The sequence below is a fragment of the Dromaius novaehollandiae genome, chromosome 5, assembly GCF_036370855.1.
Source record: "Dromaius novaehollandiae isolate bDroNov1 chromosome 5, bDroNov1.hap1, whole genome shotgun sequence".
NCBI lineage: Eukaryota > Metazoa > Chordata > Aves > Casuariiformes > Dromaiidae > Dromaius > Dromaius novaehollandiae.
The window spans coordinates 41,733,527-41,751,837 of NC_088102.1; the positions used below are offsets into that span (position 1 = coordinate 41,733,527).

Here is an 18,311-nt window from a genome sequence, read left to right on the forward strand (position 1 = left end):
TCCTCTATCGTAATTGATAGGGCTGACAGCCAACCGCCCCGGAGAAATCTCCGCCGCTGCCCAATCACGAGCCAGGGAGGATGGGTGGGGCGGGGCCCTCGAGGACAGCGGGCGCCGTGGCGCCCCGGCTGGGGAAAGCAGAGGGAGGGGAGGCGGCGCGGGCGGGCGCAGCCGGGCTCCGGCCGGGACTGCCGCAGGGATGGCGGCGGCTGCGGCGGCCGCGGTAGCGAGGGGGTTAACGCCGCCGGGGAGCGCCGCGGGCCCCTCGGCAGCCCCCTGAGCGCCGCTCGGCGCCGCGCACGGCCGTTACCCCTCCCCGCAGGCGGGGGGGCCGGCGCCGTCCCAGCACCGCAGTCGCCATAGAGACCGCACCGCGCGCCATGGGGCGGAGGCCGGCCCGGGGGCTGGCCCGGGGGGCGCCGCTCTAGCTCCCCCCGCCGCGCACAGCCCTCCCCCGCCGGCGGCCGGGGGCGCCGGGCTCCGCAGGGACCCGCTGTGCCTCGAGCCGCCGCCGCCGCCTCGGCCCCCTGGCAGGTGAGGAGCCGGCGCGGCCGGGGGCGGGGGGGGGCGCGGCTCTGGGGCCGCGGTGGGGCGCGCCCGCCGCCGCCGTCCCGGCGCCCGTGGGGCTGCTGCGGGGGAGCCGCGCTGCGCGGCCGGCCCGCGGGAGGGGGAGCCGGGCGGGCGCCGGCGCTGCTGCGGGCCTCTGCGAGGCGGCGGGCGGGGGCGCCTTTCTTGGGCGGTGCGGTCGCCGCGTCTGGCCGGCTCCAGCGGTGCCCCCCGCCCGGCCCCTCTACGGAGAATTTAAATTTACAGGCACAGGATGTGGCCGTCCCTCCCCTCGCTGCTGGGGGGCATTTACATATCCCGATAGCGAAATAGCCACGTTTAAAATAGCGGCATCTGTATTTCGCGTTCCCAAATGCGGCGTGCGTGTAGCGTCCGCGCGCGTGGGCAAGGCTGCGCGGGGAATCAGTCTGTCTGCCGTCTGGAGCCATCAGCAGCAGTTGCATCAATATATGAATACAGATACGCCTGGCTAGGCCGCAGATGCACTCGCCACAGTAGTAGTGGTAAACACAGAAGCTGCATATGGAAGATACTAAGAATCGTTATGATACACTTTTAGCGTGAATAGAAGGAAATGGGGAAATAGGATGGTTCCTAAGTCTACGAATGAGGTCTGGAGCTGTTACAGCATCCTTGTACTTCTGTTATCAGGCCAGAGCAAAGCAGCGAGAGGACAAAGATTGCTGTGAGATTTCTAACCTTGCGGGTGTGAGCCAGAGCAGTTGAGAACAACTGCTAGCGTGAACAGGGATGGATTTGCGAATATTAATGTATTATGCTGATTGGGAGGAGGGGGGAACAAAGCAAAGACCCTGGTCTATTTATAGTGCAGCCTTTTGGGAATCTTCTGCAGGACTTATAGTTAAGCTGAAAAGGACTGTAGGAAGTGGGTTATGAAATAGCTTGTAATAGCTTTTTTAGTTAGATTGTGCGTGTGCAAAACCAGTTGAGTTTCAGATTAATTATTCAGAATGAGTAAGATACGACAGCGAGGATGAGAACCCTAAAATAAAATATACTCTGTTTATTTTAAAATCCAGTTAGCTGTAAAGTGAATGATTAGTTTCTGTACTGTGGTTCCAGAAAAGCGAGTAGAATTTTTATGTCTTCTGCATTGTCAATGCCATGCCTGTGTTGGACACATGCACACGCTGTGGTTGTGTGTATGTTGGTTCATTTTAGCTGTCTGAGGTATCTGAAAGAATAAAAGGTTAGAGCTCGTTTTCCTATTGTTGTCTCATCTGGGATTTTATGTCTTATCCTAATGATATGAACTCATGGTACAAATGTATCTAACATTTTTATTATGAGCTAAGTTGTACAGAATACTTTCTTCATGATGAAGATTGTTCATCTTGGTTTTACGCTGCAACATGTATTTAACAAAGTATTAAAACTTTAGTAACTTGTTATATCAGAGGTATGCTTATTAACATTTGTTTGGCTTGTAAAAAGGTGATGTATAAGACAGTTTGACTATAGCAGTACATGTATTAATTTGTGGAAAGTTATTCTGGGGGCAGTGCATCAAGATATCATGGTTTAAAAAGCTGTGAAAATGGAACAAGTTAACTGTCTCTGGCAAAAACTGTTTCTTCTTTAATATACTTCTGATCTACTGTTACGCTCGTGAAATTCATTATCTTTTTAAACTTGTTATTTTGGAAACAGTGGGGATTAGAGGAAGAAGAGCAAACTGAAAGAGTGGAATATCCTGCTATTAGTTAGGTCTAGCTTATTTTACCTCTGACATTGCAAGTTCCAGAGAGATTTTTCAGTGTGAGTGACTAAATCAAGAAAGATTTTGTGTGTGGTAGAAGAAAGATAGGCATGAAGTTTTCTCTGTTTGAAACTGAATTATATGTACTCAGCTTCAGCCAGTTCTATATGTGTGCATACATAATGGTAAATGTTCACTTACTGTGTGAAATTGCACTAAATGGTTTATTAATGTATTGCTGACTGTATTTTCTGTTTTAGCTAAGACTTGTGAGATATAAACTAATTGCTATATATGACTATAAACAACAGGAAATTTACAGTTTCTGTATACTTCTGTGTTTTGCATCCTTGTGTCTTTCTCTTGCTCTGTTAAACCACTACACAAAGCCTTTGGCTAGAGGGGAGGAGAAGCAGCTGCCCTTTCAATGTAAGGCACCAGCATTCTTAGTGGTCTCGGAGGGATGCGTCAGATACGGACCAGCCACTGTCCTTCGTCCCTCTTCCCGACTCTTAAAACACACTCTCCTCACAGCGGGGAAACCTGAGCTTCTTTTGATTGATCTCACAGATCAATGCGCTGCACGATGAATCTAGACAGTCAGTCTGAGAGGCTAGCTTTTAAAATAGAGACAGGCAGGAATTAAAATGTGCAAAATTGACTAAACTATAGGTTGTACCTTAAAGAATCCAAGAGCTGCAGATCATGCTTCGATTAAAAATTACTTATCACCTTGATTTCTTGTTGGTGATTGGGATGAAAGAAACTTGTTCAAATGCTTAATCTTTTCTATATATACATATATATGTGTGTAGATTTTTATATATATACATATGTATATACATAACTCTAACAGGTTAGTATTTAGGCTACTTAAATGGGAATTAAATCTTTTAATTTAGTCATCTTTAACTTAATATACTTTATTTCAGTCAGTTAAGAGAGTAGAAATAAATGGAACAGTTTCATTTTCTGCTTTTGATACACCAGTAGAATGCTTTAATGGTTGTACTGTATTCCATGTCAGGCAGCATATGAATAAAAGTTGACTTCCCTGCTTTTGTTGGAAACACTGAATACCATATGAAGTGGCTTTTAGTAATAAACTTAGACCTGAAGGTAGCGCCACATCTTGTATGTTCCTTCAAAATTACTTATTTGAAAACATCATGCAACATTTTACTTCTGCATCGTGCCCCTTGGCAACTTTCTCTATTATATTTACTAAAATTTTAGTGTTAGAGTTGGTTTCTTCATTTTTTCCATCAGTGCTAGATGTTAAGTGGTGTATACCCTTGAGGGAATCTGGTAGCACAGGTTTTTTAAGCTGATTATGAAATTGAGATGCATTTCCTGGCAGTTTAAATTTATGGTCTGCTTTTTCTTATCTGCTACTGGTCTTCAAAAAAATTCCAACAAAAAAATACGACCTTTTGACCAAACACCTCTTGATTCAGCTGAATATCTTTTACTCTTTTTTGAGAAATTTTGCAAGTCATAGCTTTCAATAAATTATTGTCCAAGCTTGTTTTTTTTTTTTAATTAATCTTTCAATGAAAAGAAGAATTTTTGAAAATCCTGAAGAACATTTTTGGAAGAAGGGAAGGTTTGAATTTGAGAGGAGGGAGGAGAAGGAGGGCTGGGTGTGAAATTAAAGACATACATCTTCAGCGTTTTCCACAAACCTGTGTTTTAAGAATTTACAAACTTGTTCCTGATTATATTCAGAGATGGGATTTTCTATGGTTCTTGCACAAAACTGTTGAGAGCAATCCTATGATGAAAAGCATCACTCGAATGCTATTTTATGTTGTTGCTTTGTCTCTGAAGAAATTCTTGAATTATTGAGAATTAGTTTATTTGCACAATGAGGAACTCCATCAGGTCGTTACTCCCTTCAGAGAAATGTGTATATGTATATTTGTTGCTTAGCCTTGCATTTGGATGCAGAAGTTCAGAGCGGTTTAAAGAACTGAAGGATGGCTGACGTTAACCAGCTTCATTGATGGGATTGAAGACGAAAGTTGTTTTTTCCAATACAAAGCTGTCTGATGTATAATGAAAGGGTAAAATATGCTGAACTTGTTTTGAGATCTTGTAAAACATATTAAGCCATTCCTTATTTCTGGACATTGCAAAGAAATTCATTAGCTCGTGCAGGGACAAGTCGCTGTCAGGAGCGACACTGGAGTAAAACTTCAACCAAGGTTAACGTCCTCCTTATCTGTTTCAGTGGAACTCATCCTAGTACGTTTTTGATGCACTTCTCTCACAAGTGAACCTATACAAAAATTGTATCATGTGTTAAGCTACTTGTGCAAATGGACTTTTCAGAGCAAGAGAAGATTTTGACTTGTAGATTTTCTGTGTGTTTTCAATACTTGGGAGTTGTCTCTAGTCAGCAGCTGTTTATTGAATCTGAAAGCGGACTTTCTTTATGCTATCACTTCCTAAATAATTTTCAGATAATGTTTGTTGCTTCTGTCATGCAGTCTCTCAGTGTATTAATGTTCTGTGACGTTTTTAGCAACAGTTATTTGATACAGTGTTCTTCAGAAATGTAATAAGAATTAGATTGCTTTGTTGTTTGGTGTATCAGCAGGATGTGTTTTGATGCAGCTGTTAAGTTTACTGCTATAGTAATGCTTCAAATGCCACTCTTGGCTAGCACTACTGTTCCTGAGCAAATTAAGCATGTCTGTTTAGCTTCACAGTGTTGAAGTATTAAAAAAGAGGGGGGGGGGGGGAAGGCAATCTATAAATAGAGCCTGCCTCTTTTCAGCATCAAATACAGACTTTTTAGAACACATCTGAGTTTTTTTTTTTGTTTTAAATAACATTATGACCGATTTTTTACTATCTTGAAATAATTTACTGTTCTCCTGTCCATTTGCCAGCATTCTGAGTCAAATAGGTCCTGAATGTATGCTACCAGATGACTGAAACTGTTTTAAACACAGAATGATTGCGCTATTCCTTGAGTTCATTGAATGCCTTGTCTTTATATGTGACACATTGATTTTTCAGCTCCCAGTAGATTACAAAATCAAGGTATAATTCCTAAGTATAGTGATCCTAGAACAAATTGTTATGTGGTACGTTGAGAGCTGAAGGAGCAGAGCTGATATCAGATCATGATTCTCTTTCTGTACAAAGTTTATCTGTAGTGGTTATCATGATAATGTTAGAAGAAGAATCATCTTGATTTGAGTGAAATGGTACTTTTATAGTCTTCACTAAGACAGTATTTTCAGTGGGGAAGCCTGTTGAACAATTGGTCTGGATGGAGAAAAATCATGAAACACAAGATAGATCAGTGTGAAGAAAATATTAATTGGTCTCTGTGGGAGAAATGTGCTGGCTAACCTAGATAGTTTATGTTTTGATTAGGCAAAAATTAAGATGCTTATGCTGAGTGGAGGAAGAAGTCTTAGGGTTTGTAGGCCTCCCACAGAAAACCAGGTGCATCATTGAGTGTTTGGTGCTCATTGTCATTTATTTATAGGCGTGCGTACGTATAAACGTAGTTTGCAAATGTGTTGGCTCCTGTGGATGAAAGTGCACTTTATTGTTGAACCAACCTAACAGCTGGCTGCTATTTAAAGTGAAAGATCATGTCCTCTGCCTGTGCCTTTTCTGGTGCTCACATGGTCTCTGAACTATAGTGATTCAACTCACTAATTTGGCTGAGAATGATTGCAGGGAGGGAGATGTTTAGACTGTTCTTCTGATGAGATAGGTTCTGTGACTCTTGCTAGGTCGTGCTGTTGTGTGCGACTTCACCATGGTTGTCTAGCTGAGAAAAGGAGGCAACATAACCAGATAGTTTTATTGCTATTGCCTGGGTGCTCAGCTGATGTCCCTTTCTGCCTCTTGTCAATTCAGGGAGGAGGCAAGGGAAGGCAAAACGTTTTCTCTAAGAGCCTACTTTTAGATGAAGTTCCACTCCCTTCCCTGTTGAGTAGGAGAAGGACATTTGAGCTAGATGCCACATTCAGTCTGGGCATTTGTCCTTAGCACTTTCATCAGTTCTCAGTCTAGGATACCTCAGTCATTTGGCCAGGCTTCAAGAAGTGTTCCCAAAGACTGGATAAATCTTCCCTTGATGAGTCAGTTTTGCCTTAACCTCCCTTTGGAAGACTGTTATGTGAGGGAGCAGCTGTACATTGATTGGGTGTTTGGAGTTGGTAGATGATATGCATCACTCTGGCTAGGAACTGTGTTGGTGTGTTGTGACAGCTCCCTAAAATATTTTTTTCCTAAAGTAAAGGTTCGGATGGAAATAATTAATGGTCAGCTTCTGGATTAAGGCCTGCCATTTGAGTAGCCCTGCAGTAGATGTTGCTCATATTTGATGTTGACATATTCTAATGTGCTCTCATATTCCTTGTTCTTAAAGATAAAAGAACCAGAATCATACAGGAGGCTGTATTATTCTTTATCTTAACAGTAGTAGTAACTGTATTCTTATTTAAGATTATTACCTCTATTGTTGCTGTTCTAGTTCCTAGTACTAACAAAGGGTAATAATGTAGTCGGGCTTCACCCATGTCATTGCATGTTTCCCTTTCCTCAGTGGAAATCCCATAACCCTGCTTGCCATATGATTGTATTTCCACCGTGTTCTCTTATAGATTTAAAATTAAATATCCTTAAAGCAAAATTAATGCCTGTTGCTTAAAAAAATTCGCTTGTAACTTGTATTGATGGAATAGTATTTGTCATGAGTAAATTCAGGATAGAATTGTAACAGCTATAGAATGCTGCTGTTATTTTAGGGTTATTACGTTTTTGCCGTTATGTCATTAACGGCAAGTCATTATGGTGTCAGGTATTATAGTTCTCATACTGTTTTAGCCATTTTATTTGTATAGATCAAGTGTGTAGACATTTTAAATATACAAATATGGCAGGTAATAGGTCAACAATGCAGCCTGAACTGCTGTTGAAGCCCAAATTTTAATTCTGAGAGATGTAATACTGAGTGCCTTTATACACCCAATATTTCTTTAAAAATGTAATATCAATATGTAATACTTTTCACTGGCTAAGTGAGGATGAAGTGAAAGGTTGTAATGCATTTCAGGAAGCTTTGCTGTTGTGTGCTTAGGAATAGTTTTGTCTTTGGCAGCTGGTTAAAATCTGAGATTGCACTGTAGCTCTTCTAATGGTAAGAAATTGATACAACTTTTGAGTCTCTTGATCCATGTGTTTATAATACGTGAACCTACTGATTCTTGTACCTCATTGTGTAATACTATTTCTTTTAAACTGACATCTGGACTGTTAAAATATACTTTTGTGGGCTTGGGATGGTCTCAACATATTTTAAATTTACATGGGATAATTATATTTCCAGCATGAATACTACTTTTATCATTGGTTCTTGAAGATTAACAACTCGGCACATATCTCGATCTGACTGCTTTAAGACCAAAGAAACTATTGTGGTCATTGAGATTAATTTCGCGTGCAACACCAGTGTCCCTTGCACTTCTCTGAATTAGGGTTGTTAACAGTAGTTGTCTAAGAACATATAGTTCATTGTCTCTTAAGAACAGTCAGTAATGAGGAATCCATTGAAATCATTCATGAAGTGTTTCAATAGTAGAGTATCCTTACTGATAAACATATAAATAAGATTCCTAAGTTCTTTAATTTTAAAGTAAGCTAAAGAGTCAACCTTTGGCTATTATAATTTTGTATGTCAAAATTAAGATCTCCGTTCCTCTTGGAATTCCTTAGACTATGAATAGATTTTTCTTTTACCTTGTATTGGATAAGCTGAAGGAATTGAGCTTCATGAGTTTGTCACTCTGTGTATATCCTCCAGTCTTCTAATTTTTGTGTGTGCTTTTCCCTTGCACCTTTTAATGTTTTCAAAGCACTTCTTGAAATGTGAACACCAGCACTGGATGTAATATTCCAGCAGCAATCCTCCCACTAGTATATGGAGAGGTACTGTGCTGTCCTGTGGTATTTATTTATGTACTTACCCATAGTCATCTTAGCCTTAACACAGCAGTATACTTCTGTGCATCTCACTGTTTAACACTGCCATCACATTTTATTATGAGTTGATAATTACCTGTATCACATTAGATAATGTCTCCCTTTATTCTTTGCTCCTTGATGTCTTCTTTTATCTGAGTTGGAACAGGTATGATTTGATTGCAGTCCTTTTACCACCTGGTGTAGATTGTTCTATACCACTTCCTAATCTCACCAGCAACTACAAAATTCATCAATATTTTTTTCCTAAGCTATAATTTAAAAATGTTACAGCATAAAGTGAAGAACTGATTTTCGTGGGACTAATTAGGGAAACATCAGTTATGACTTACATTTATAGTTAAATATTGAGACCTACTGACTTAATCGATGTGGTCCTGGGCAACGTGCTCTGCGTGATCCTGCCTGAGCAGGGGGGTTGGATTAGATGATCTCCAAAGGTCCCTTCCAACCTCAACTATTCTGTGATTCTGTGATATACTGATTTTCTGCCATTTTAATTTCTTAAAAACAGACTGCTATGTGTTAGTAAGTTAGGTATCTTCCAGAAGTGTAAGGGCCAAACTTGTAATGCCGTCATAAAAAAAATAAACAAACAAAGAAAACTAGTTAGTTTGAAAAGAATGTAAACTTCAGTCCATGTTTGTTGTGGCAACAGAAAATACATCATTGTTATGTTACATCTCTGATCTTTTTGAGTAGCTGATCCTTCATTATCATCCTCAAGACTTCTGCTCAGGTTTTCCTCTGCTTTCTGTAGTTCATGCTAGGGAATAGCAAAGACCCTTGAAGCCTCCTGGCCAGGTAACGCCCCCTGGCTTTGCTGTTCTGGCTGTGGCACTGAGGGCAGAAAATCTCGGTGAAACTCCCTGGGGCACCACCTGCCCTGGTGCCTGCCGGAGGCAACTGCCCAGCATGGTGTACTGTACTGAGCTAGCCGGGGTGCTTAGCCGTGCAGCACCCTGCCGGGGCCCCACAAGTTCTTCCACTGGTAGCTCAGTTGCCTAAGGAGAGGCACTCCTGGAAAGGGAGCATGTGTTTCTGAAAGAGCCACCCGAACACCAGGCAGGGAATTAACTGCTTCGTTAGAAGAAAGCCACCACTGATGGTAGCTTTCGGTTTTCCCATACCACTCTACCTTAGAACTTACGCAGAAAGTCATCGTGCAGTTGCAGCCTGTACCAGAAGAAAATCCTGCTTTGAAAGGTGTTTTCCCAGAACCACTGCTCTTGGCTTTCTGAGAGCCCCCAGTCTTGCTAAACTCATCATCAGAAGCAGGTTCCTTGTGGTCTAAATTGCACCAAATGTATCTATACCATCCTTGAGTAAGAGATGCGAGCCTTTCCAATGTACTTCTATTAGTGCCACTATAAGGTGAATCTTAAGCAATCATTGTGCATCAGAATAAACCTTCACGGACAGTTTGTAAAGGGCAAAAACATTAATCTCCCTGCAGTTTAACAATTTTCACAAAACTGCTTTGTGATCTCTCAGCTCTGGTCCTCAAGAGAATCCTACAAGACAGCTGCCAAAAACAAGCCTGGGAAATAAAACTAACATTTACAGACAACTTTCAGCATATTAAAGATGCTACTTTTATTTTTTCCTCCATTTCCCACTAACCCTTTTGTGTTCTCTTCCACACATCACTGTTTTCTTTGTGTATTTTAAAGGTGATTAGTGATGGCATGTTTTTTAATTATGATCAAACACATTAAATATGAAAACTTTTCTTTAAATAATTCACTTAAGTTTGCTTGGCATTTTCATTTTTCTTCTTTCCTAAGAAGACAGATGCCCCCCCCCCCCCCCCCGAAGGCTTAACCATTTAGTAAGCATTAGGGCATACTCATTTGCATCTATATGTAGCTACATTACTAAATTTGCTGCCATTTTATTTAAGTAGGGATGGTTAAAGGCACAAATGCCTTTTTAATGTATCAATTGGTGCAATTATATAGTTCTATATTCCCCCCCCTTTTTTTAAGAAAAGAAGAATATTACATTCCAGATTTCCCTACATCAGTTTTTGAAGTGCATCTGCATCAAAGCAGAGGCTTGAAGCAGAGCAGAAACTAGTCAGCTTCGGTAGGCTCAGCTCGTGCTCTGTTGGAGCAAGTGGGGGTATGTGGAAGTTGCAACAAAACTGGGAGAAGAGCAAGACAAAGGAATGCCGCTACTCTAGAAGGTGTTTCAAACACTTGGCATCTTCCTCCTCCTTGCCTTTTCCCATGTACTTCCTTTTCCTCGGGTCTTTCTTGGTGAGAAGTTTGGGCCTCCTGCTGTGAGGAGGTCATGGTCCCATGGAGAGCATTAGTGAAGGAGGCAAGTGCCTGAGTTTCTGCAGGTGGCTGTTAGTACTGTGTAGTGCGTTGCAGTGCTGCACAGGCTAGGGCAAGGGGTCAGAATTAATAAATAGTGGGAACCTGAGGGAGGCAGCTGTAGATGCAGAAAGAAAGAGGCAAAAATGAGTCCAGGAGAACTAAAACAATGAAATATGTATTTGATAAGCTTGCTTTATTTCTTATGTATCTCAATATGTATGACAGTCTTATTTGCAAGTAAAACAATGAAGAGCCTCTAGTCAGCAAATTGAGCTGCTTTTTTTTCAAAGGTGGCTACTACTGTATCAGATTTTTTTGAAACTGAACTAGCAGATGTAAGCCTCACATCCTTTTTTGGTTTCTCAACTTTGCAATTGTTGCTGAACAATTGTTACTAGCTATTCAACTACTCTTACTAGCTACTGAACTGCACTCAGTAAGCTGAAGCAAAGAAAATACACTTTTTACACTTCAGTACTGCAGTCTCCAGCACTTAAACTTTTGAGAATTCATCTGAGACTCAAAACTTTTCTCTTGTTTCTCCTATCACCAGCTATGCCAGCTCAGCAAACTTTCTAGGGAGATGATGTCACTTTCATCAGATCTGACTACTGGTAATATCCAACAAATAGATTCAGGCTTCACCCTGTTGTTTTTTTTCCCCTGCGTGTTAGTCTTATGGGTTTTTAATACTTAGGGGGTAAAAGCTTAGTCTTCTTGGGGGAAGAAATTCTGTGTCAGTGAAAGTGCATGATCACTTCTCTAAAAATTGGTATAGAAATCTCTGTATCACTGTTACTTGTGTGCAGGTATTGCCAGACGAAAAATAGGTGTATATGTGCCGAATGCAACTAGGAGGGAAAAAAAGTCTTAATTCAATGGTAAGAACTGAACAAAAAGCCTGGGTTTAATTGAGATTTGCCTCTCTACCATGGTTCCAGTGGATTGCTGAAGTATGAAAAGTAGCAAAGTTATGATTAAATTTTAGTTTAAATTCAGAGATTCCTTGTTAAATTATGTTGGGGAATATCAAACCAAAGCTATTTAGAAAAGTGAAAAGGATTTTAAGAAGCTTGACTATCATACCAAATGGCAGCTTAGTTATAGATTCCCTCCCCCCCCTTTTATATCTGTTTTACAATGTGTCTTAATTGTGGAAAGACTGCCATATGTTTTCCCAGTTGTTGTTTTACTGCAATTTTTGGTCGCTGTTTGTGAGACAGATTTTTTTGGATAAATTCAACACATCATTGAACGTTCCTAGAAGCAACCTAAAGTGGGTATGAAAAGTCACAGTTGTTGTGGGCTGTTTATCCTCTTCCCTCTCTTCATACTCAGATCTGTATGTAGCAGCCTAAAATTTTCTTGTCCTGTCAGCTGTATAAAAATTGCTATCATATGTGTAGTTGCTGCCTGAGGCAACAGTTCTGAAGTGAGAGTTTTCTGTGAATTCAAACTGCAGCATTGGTATACCTGGCCTTCAATGAATTCAAGTGAATTTCATGAATTTTGTGAAAATCTGACCCAGAATGCTTGCACCAGTTTCATTAAGTGAATGATAACCTTGTGTTTAGGTGGCATACGCGTTAATGTTTTAGTTCTCTTCCAAACTATAGAAATACTTGAACATAATTGTTAGAGGCATTTGCAAGTCATATCCAAAGCCATGGGGGAAGAAAAACTATCCTATGTCTAGTCAGTATCTTTGATCAATCAGCTGTGGTCCATTTTTATCACATGGAGCTCTGCGTGTAACGAAGTCTCGTGATAACAGCAGAGACGATGGAATTGTCGTCTTAGGCCTGGCGTAGATCCATTTGTCTTGACTTTATTGGCATCTGTAGGATAAAGTAATGGAAAAATTGGAAGTAATGCTTTAGCTCATGGATAAAACAAATTTACTGTTTCCAGCTGAGCAATATGTGGAAGTCCTCCATGATCCTTTCAGCTGCAGAAAAGTCCATCCATCCATGATCACCACTATTGCATCACAACATACTTGAAAAATCTACTGGCACAATTCTGTGCATACGTAATATTCCCTGTTGACTGAAGAGTGTTTAGTCCTATTGAGAAGAATCATTGGGTGAGCTAGGAGTAGAGGAGGCATTAAAAAAAAAAGCCTGACTTTGATGTGATTATGACTGAAAAGATGACCAAGTATGGTTTCAGCACATTTTTTGATTTAAAATTCTTTCACGAGTTCCAAAGGCTATTGTTGTTAAGATGGAATCAAAAATATTTTGGTGTAATCTCTGCTTGAGACAAAAGTTTTTCTCAGAATAGAGAAGATGTGACTGCATCACATAAAACAAGGCTTTTAGCCAGGGAGAAAAGAGTAAAATAAATCCTTGATGGTAGCCATGTCCAGTTAAGCTAGCTTCAGCTATTCTTTACTTATATATACTTTAAACTAGCAGTGCCACCAGGGAAGCAATTCTGTTCGTGCACCTCTTCTCCTGATAGAAGCATTTGTATACTGATTTAGATCCGGGAAACCTGATTTAGGTTAAGATCCAGGGTAAAACTAAACTTTTCTGAAAGGGGTATTATTAATTAAGTTCCTTAATCCAGTTCATTGTATAGTAACACAAATTCTTTTTCTGGCACAAGAGAAAAAGGGGTTATTAAGGTTAATTTTTGGCCGTGACATTGAGGTATGTGTTTTAAGTGTTTAAGGAACTTGCAGATGATCTGTTGCTGTTAAGAAAATGGTAGAAGTTAGTTTTACATCTAATAGTAGTGGATGTGATTTGCAACCATCTCCCTTGCTTATACTACTGCAAGGCAAAGATACTGCTTGAACACTAACTATGAGGCCTGGTAGCTTCCTACCATTATGCCAACAAACGTGAGCCATAGTCCCATAGCAGATAAGTGCAGATGTGAACATAAGAAGACTCTTTGTGTGCACTGATGTATAGCTTACATAAGCTGTTACCTGTTAAGCTGTAAATAGCAGAAATGCTGGCTCATGGTTTGAAGCGATCTGCACAGTATGCTCAGAGCTCCTGTAAACTCAGTTGACTTTATAGTGAAAAGTGAACTGTTTACTTGAGCCTGTTACCCTAAAGCATATGGGATAAATGGACGTCTGATCAAGGCTCAGAAAAAAAGAAGCAGGTAAAGCCTTGTTAACTGGGCTAGGAGATGTTCAAAGCAGTGAATGTAGTTGTCCTTGCCAAGCCTTTTGAACACCTGATTGAGCATCATCACTGCTTGCTTTAGTAATGAGCTTTGTTTGTACAAAGAATTAAAGAGATCTGTGAAGATCTTTTCCTATTCTGTGGTCACAGAGCTGTGATGTCATTTAGATCAGACATGCTATCCCACCACACCTCTTTGGAGTGCTGCAAATGATAAGTACAGGCTCTTTGGGAGGGATAGGCAAGGAAGTTGAGGAGGCGACACTACATAAAGGAGTGGCTCGAATGCAAAGGACTGTGCTATGGAAAGACCAGTGGGCCTGTTGAGAGCTTGTTGGTCAGGATCAGAGGGGAGGCCAACATGGCGGATGGGATATCATGGTGAGAGTTTGTTACAGACTGCCTGGTCAAGAAGAAGAAGTGGATGAAGCCTCACCATTGTAACCGTGCTTGTCATGGGAGACTTTAACCACCCTGATACCTACTGGAGGCTCAACACATCAAGGTGCAAGCAATGTGCAGATTTCTGGAGTGTGCTGAGGACAAGTTCTTGATATGTGCTGAATGATTTGGCTAGGGGAAATTCACTGTTGGACCTGTTATTCAGGAATAAAGAAGAACTGGTCACAGATGTGAAGGCTGATGGCAGCCTTGGCTGCAATGATCATGAGATAGTGGAGTGTAAGACCTAAGGCAAGTGAGGAAGGTGAGTAGCAGAATAATGACACTGGACTGAAGGAGAGCTGACTTCAGCTTATTCAGGGCATTGGTAAGTGGGATCCTGTGGCAAGCTACTCGGAATGTGACAAGTGCTCAGGATAAGCTGAGCCTCTTCAAGGACAAGATTGGTTCATGTTAATGTAAAAGATGTTGAGCAAGATATCAGGAGGCCAGCTTGGGTAAAATGGAAACTCCTGTTTGAACTCAAATGCAAATCCAAAAAGGAAATGTACGGAAGGTAGAAAAGGGGGTGGGCAGGCCAGCTAGGTAGAGAATAGTGACATTGCCCAACTGTGCACAGACGGAGGTAGGAAAGCTTTAGCTCAGCTGGAGTTGAAACTGGTGAGGGTTGTGAAAGACAGTGAAAGTTCTTAGGTAGGTATGTTGGCAACAAAAGAAAGACCTAAGAAAATTGCTGATTGTTGTGAGTGGCCTAGTGAATGGAAAAGGCTGAGGTGCTCAACACCTTGCTCTGTATTAGCAAGGCCTGCCCTCTGGCCTCCCAGGTCCCTGAGCCTAGTGGCAGAGTCCGAAAGGGAGAGAAGCACTACCCACAGCAGAGGAAGGTTGAATTAGGGACCACTTAAAGAAGCTGGTCATTGGATCAGATAGGATGCCTATGAGAGTGCTGAGGGAGCTGCCCAATGTCATTGCATGACTGTTCCCCCATCATCTTTGAAAGGTCATGGTGACTGTGGAAAGTTCCTTGGCCACTGGAAAAAGGCAAATGTCATTCCCATGTACAAGAAGGGCAAGAAAGAGGATTTAGGGAACTTCAGGCATGCCAGCTTCATCCTAGTCCACAGGAGGACTGTAGAAGAAATTCCTCTGGAGGCTATGTCCAGGCACTTGAAAGGCAAGTAGGTGAATGGGAACAAGTAGCATTGATTTATAAAAAGGCAAATTGTGCCTGACCAACCCAATTGCCTTGTGTGATAAGGTGGCTGGTGCTGTGGCTATATATTATACATAGGACAGTATTTGATATTTACTTAAGAATGTAAGTATGTTCATAATCATTGATAACATAATGAAGTACTGAACAATGTCACCAAAACCAAGGTGCATTTAACAGCCTATGAACGGTTTGATGCCTGCAATATTTAAAATTGTTTCAAATCCCACACCACTCTGAGACTTCTCCAAACCATGTTTCCTTACATGTAAGTTAACATTTCATACTGTGCTTATCATTGAATACTAAAAGACATAGTAATTGAATACTAAAAGATACATAGTAACTACTTTTTAAAAGGGTTGTTACCCTTGACTTTTTAAAAATATATATTGTAACTTCTAATTTTACTGGTTGACAGAATCATAAACTTGCTGTATGTAATGGTACCAAATTTAGAAAGGATTATTCTACATCAATCATATGTAAGAAAACACAAGTAAATATGGAATATCATTTCAAATAGCAGGCCTGTACTATACATATAAGTTACTAAATCAATATCATTTCATTGCAGTCTGCAGAGTGCTTTGATGCACCTTGATTAGAGGTAGAATTGAAGCTTACAATATTAGTGATAATATGCATGTGAAAATCTGAATTTGAATGAGAAGCCTGGTGCTGGAGAGAGTAGGAAGTATATCAATTGATGGGGAAAGTACTAAGAATAAAAAAGTTGAGACAAGAGAGTAAACCCACTATAAAAAGAAAGGGACAACACCTGGAAGATGGAAGCTGAAGTAATAGGCAAATAGTGCTAGGAGGTCCTGAACTTTTGCTGCAGACAAAAGTGTTGTTTGTTTTGTGTGTTTATTTTTTCAAAATAACAGCCTTGCAGAAATGCCAGCAAAATGAGGTTACTTGAGTGAAATGGTTTGCTTTCCTTCATTATTCCCACAATAGCTAATGTGTTTGTCAACAGGTTTAGAATTGGTGCTTCTTGGAAATAACTGACAAAAAGATTGTGGACAAGAATTGAATTTAAATCACACCTTGTTAATTCAGCTCATTTGGCTTTATAGTGCTACAGGGAGGAGAATTTCTCTGCCCTCTATCCCTCTTCCCGAGCATAATGCATGAATGTAACAATGGCCACTCTGGATCAGACCAAAGGTTCCTCTATGAGGCTGGTATCTTGTGGCCCAAAGTGGATGCCTAGGAAAAATACGAGAACAAAGGAAAGATACCTGATACTTTCCTCTAGTGCTTTTCCAAGCTCCATTTCCTACTCAGGGGCTTCCTGAGCCAGGTATAGGTAATATGTATTTTTAGTAAGCTTTAATAGATTTCTATTCCATGTAGCTGTCCAGTGTCCCCTTCACCATTGTAAGCTGTTAGCATCCAGAACATGCACTGGCAAGAAGTGGCACAGGTTAGCTACTAATCCATGAAGAACTCATTTTTTGTATTTGTTCTGAGCCTGGCTCTTGCTGACCTCATTTGATGTTTTCTAGTTCATTTATTAACTGAGGTTGTGAGTAGGTGATCCCTAGCAAATCTCTTCATGCCCCTAATGATTTTGTAGACCTCTGTCATATTCCTCTATTTGCTTCCCATCATCTTTAAAAGAAAGTAGTTGTTCTTTACTTTATACAGAAATTATTCTGTGTCTCTGGTTAACTTGTTCCATTTTCTGAACCCTTTCTTTTTTTTTTTTCTTTTCTTTTTCTTTTTTTCCTCGCTTTTTTTTTTTTTTTTTTTTTTTTTTTTTTTTGAGATAGGGAAGACTAGAATTGCATGAAGTGAACCCATGGATATATATACTGCAACATAATGATGTTCTCCATGTTGTCTTCTGTTTTGTCCTTCTAATTCTTCATTGTTTTGACTGTTATTGAGCATTAAACTGCCATTTTTTGTAACTGTTTATCATAATACTAAGATCTTGTTCCTGATTGCTAACAGTCCTTTTTTTTTTTTTTTTTTTAATGAAAAGTTAGGATCATTTTTTCCTATGTACATCATCTTACATTTATTTACACATAATCTTGCCTACCATTTTATTGCCCGGTTATTCAGTAGCGTAAGGTCATTCAACAGTTCTTCAGTTGTCTCTTTTTTTTCCCTCTCCCCTTAAACTCTGAGTCGCATACTATTGTCTGCCACCTTTGTTAACTCATCTCTTGCCCTGTTTTCCAGGTTATTTATGAAAACATTGAGCTGCACAGATTATAACCTGTTCCTTGCAGAACTTTCCTAGTGACCTCTTCACACTATGTGAACTGATTGTTTAATCCTTCTGTTTCCCATCTCTTACCCATTATTTTCCATGTAAAGGACTCTTTCTCTTATGGCATGCCTGCTTAGTTTCTTAAAAGGTATTTGACAAAGTACTTTGTTTCTTCCTGGGTATTTTCCTCATTTTCTTCCACTGTCAACACAGCTGCAAAAATTCCACTGAGCTTCTCTCTTACAGTCTTATCTTTTCTGAATGCTCCTCTTATACCATGACCATATATTGGCCATATGTATTCTCTGGTATGCTTTCTGTTCCTGATGTCTGAAGAATGATTTACTATTAGTTTTCATGTCTTTTAGTTTTCTTTCTTAGTGTTTTTTGTCTTGTCTCTATTATACTTTTGCACTTGTTATAACTTACCATTTCTTTTATTTTCCCTATTTGGACATGATTTTGACTTTGTGAAGCGTGCTTTTTTGCTACTTACAAATTCTCCTGCTTTTCACTCATGTTGGCTTTTTTTGTGATCCTTTTCAAGTCTTTCTTAATTGATATTGTATGCTTTGCTCTGTGCTTTCTACTTGTTCTCCATTAGAGAGACCATTTGGTCTGCAAGACCAAAATAAAACAGAAATGGGAGATATGGTCAAGCAGTATCGCTAAAAATGTGGCTGTGAATTAAGTCACA

At 40.3% G+C, this 18,311-nt stretch overlaps 1 protein-coding gene across 3 annotated transcripts in view; it reads left to right on the forward strand.

The window, feature by feature from the left end:
• Positions 1-85: 85 nt before the first annotated feature.
• TTBK2 (tau tubulin kinase 2) overlaps positions 86-18,311 on the forward strand; it is a 109,853-nt gene continuing 91,627 nt past the window's right edge. For all 3 annotated transcript variants that reach the window (XM_064512575.1, XM_064512576.1, XM_064512577.1), the window contains exon 1: positions 86-534. The gene's annotated coding sequence lies outside the window, so the exon portion shown is untranslated. The remainder of the gene's footprint in view (positions 535-18,311) is intronic.